A 3,588-nucleotide genomic window follows, 5' to 3' on the forward strand; every position below is an offset into this window, starting at 1 on the left:
GAGAGAGAGAGAGAGAGAGAGAGAGAATGAGAGAAAGGGAACCCAAATTGTATGGTTCCATTCAGACAATACTCAAATCTAGGATGACTACCTGGGGTAAAACAAAAACAACAAAATGTGAAAAACAAGGACTTGATTATCAGGAGTTAGGAAGTACCTCTGGGGAGGAAATTGAGGGTAATGGTCAAGAAGGTTGGGTGTGAAGAACTTCTGTAAGGTTTTATTTTATTGACACGTGTGACTCAACATATTTGTTTATTGTTTTAGCTTTCAAATAAAAAGTACATAAGTTTGATATACATTTTTGTATGTAGCTTATATTTCATAATATTTTAAAACTAAATATGGAAAAATAAAAAAAAAAGAAATATATATCCCACCGTTTGGGAATACACATAGTTTACATTTTAATGGATTTCCTTCTTGTTCTTTTTCTCTTTTCTTGGGCATAAATACACTTATTGTTTTGTGAGTTTATAAAAAAATTGAGATTATACTGCAAAACTTATAAAATTGAGGTCAAAATGTTTTTTCTCTGTATTATTTTGCCCTGATCTTACTGGAATTCTTTGAAAGACCAATGCACTATAGTGGTAGAGGCAGGTTGTCTGGGCAATTGGCAAGGTACTGGAGAAGGCAGTTTACTTGGCTCTTTCAAGAAGCTTAGAATTTTAGACTGAGTATGACTAACACATCATGTATATTTGGGTTAAACAAGACTTTGTGGGCAGACCAAATCATTGACCCAACAAAATAGGCTGAAAGCTGGTACATTTGTAGAACAGTGAAAAGTTCAATGAGGGTGGGTCATTGGATATGTAAGAAGTGACAGAAAATTAGTCTTAAGTGGTGGTGGGGCCAGATTGTGAAGGGTTTTCCCTTCATGTCAATAATATTCCTGTAGGTAACAGGTAGCAGGAGAGAGGGTTTTTTTTTCCTTTTTACAAAAGTTAAATAAAGTATTTTTTTTATTTTAGAATAGTTTCAGGTCTACATAAAAGTTGCAAAGATAGTACAGAGAGATCCCATATACTCCACACCCAATTTTTCCTATTGTTAACACCTTACATTGGTGTGGTACATTTGTCACAACTAATAAACCAATATTGATACATATTACTATTAACAAAAGTCCATAGTTTATTCAGATTTTCTTAGTTTTTACCCAATGTCTTTTTTCTGTTCCAAGATCCCATCCAGGATACCATATCACATTTAGTCATCATGTCTCCTTAGGCTCCTCTTAGCTGTAGTGGTTTCTCAGACTTGACATGTTTTTGATAACCTTGACAGTTTTGAAGACTGGTCATGGATTTTGTAGAATGTCTCTGTATTGGAATTTGTCTTGTATTTTTCTCATGATTAGACAGGGGTTATGCATTTTTGTGAAGAAGACCACAGAGGTGAAGTGCCATTATTACCACATCATATTAAGGGAAGATGCTATCAACATGACTTATCACTGGTGATGTTGACCTTGGTCACCTGACTAAGACAGTGTTTGTCAGGTTCCTCCACTGTAGATATTTCCTTCACCCTTGACCCCCACAATACTCTACTCTGGAAAGAAGTCACTAACGCAACCCACAGTCAGCACGTGTGTGTGTGTGTGTGTGTGTGTGTGAGGCTCCACCTCCTTGAGGGTGGAGTATCTACATAAATTATTTGGAAATCTGCATGGGAGATTTGTCTCTCTTCCTGAGGAGATTTTTAAGCAAGAAAATTAGACTGCCAGAGTTGGTTTTGGGAGGTAAACTTCAATAGCAATGTGAAGAATGGGCTAGAGTAGGAGAAAACAGGTGACCAAAAGATCAGATAAGATATTTGTTGGACAAACTAGGCCAGCGATAAATACCTAGACAAGGTAGTGGCCCTGGGGATAGAGAAGGGGAGCCTACAGGATTTGTGGAGGGGGTGGGAGGGAAGAGACAGGTGCCAGTAGTGGAGGAAATAATGAGTCTGTGTTCAGCTTGATTGAGACATCAAGGGAGAGGTATCAAGCAGCCGGAGAGAATTTTTAGTGAAGAACTTTGATCCCAGCTGGAGTTAAAAAGTTGGCAGTTGTAAGATGGCACCTAGAAGGTGGAGTCATAAGAGGAGCTGGGATCATCCAAGGGCAACACGTAGCTGAAGAAGAAAAAAAGAACCAAAGAAGAAATTCTGGAAACACCAATTATGTAGAACAATATATGCCAAGTTCCAAATCAATAGATGAATAATTTTGGAACATTCATGCATTTGCCTGTAGCGGTTCAAGAAATGGTTAATAATCAAGAACATTTTAGTATTGCTTTCTCTCTTTATGTAGTTTAGGAAATTTTTCATGTGGATATTGAGAAGGGACATAGTTCATCCAAAAATGTATGAAGCATGCCAGTGTAATTTTTGTATGTATTTTAGAGACCAGTAAAAAAAAATTAAGATATTTTTCAGATTAAAACAAATACTATTGTTTAGAGTAGGAATTAAAGAAAACAGGAAGTTGGAGTAGACTTTGCTTTTTAAACTATTCTTTTGTCGACTGGCCAAATAATTCTCCAGGTAATCCACCAAAAGAACGGTTTATTTGGGAAAAGAAAAAGAAACAAAGTCACCAACAAGTGTGTATACACATACTTGCCAGCCGGCTGGTGTCTCAGCTGGCTGCCGATGTGGAAAAAGCCCCAAGAGCAACATGGCTTCCCCCTTTATTCGCATCCCTCCCTGGGAAGTTACCACAGAGTTTAATAGGAAGTCAGGACTGGAGAGTTAACAAGGGGCCCCCCTCCACCCATAGTCCTCCCAGCTCTATGGTTGGTCATCTTAAGATTCCAGTTCACTTTTATCACTTTTAATAAATTTTAAATCATGCAATATTTAAGACATTAAAGAATGATGAGTTAGCCATAGTAAGAATGATCTTTTTTGTCTTTTTCTCTATTCAAAGGACCATTTATGAAGTTTCACAATTAAGATGCTATTTGCTTTGAATTTGTTTTTGTAGTTTAATTCAATTAAAATCTCTGGAGAATAGAAGATATTGCAGACAAAGTGTCATATCATGGGGAAAAAGAATTAGACTGGTTGTCAGAAAGCCTAGTATCCATTCCTGATTCTCCTACTAATTGGGAAATCTTATGGCACTTGGCATTTTGGGTGTCTGTTTCCTCATTGATAAAAATGGGGAGGGTGATGTATCTACCTGCCCATCAAAAGATAGTTGAAAGTCAGAAAAGAAACAAATGAATGGAACTATTTAAGAAAATGCAAAATATTATGAAAAACAAGATGTTAGTGTTATTGAAAAATCTCTGAGTGAATATTAAGGAAAAGAATAAGGACTGGAATATCAAGAAGAGAAAGATAAGAAAATCTCAAATTTTAATATGCCTTCCTTCATTCAATATATTGAGTGTAAGGATCTTGGCCCAGACCCTAGGCCGGACAGACTCAGCCGGACAGACTCACTTTTAAAAATCATACTTCAGGGCCGGCCGAGTGGCGCGATGGTTAAGAACTTGCTTGGGATGCCAGAGGGCCCCGGTTTGGATCCCACATATGAGGGCCAGTGACACTGCCCTCTACAGCTAAGATGCTGAACAACAGTTC

This window comes from Hipposideros armiger, unplaced genomic scaffold (assembly GCF_001890085.2).
Source record: "Hipposideros armiger isolate ML-2016 unplaced genomic scaffold, ASM189008v1 scaffold_13, whole genome shotgun sequence".
NCBI lineage: Eukaryota > Metazoa > Chordata > Mammalia > Chiroptera > Hipposideridae > Hipposideros > Hipposideros armiger.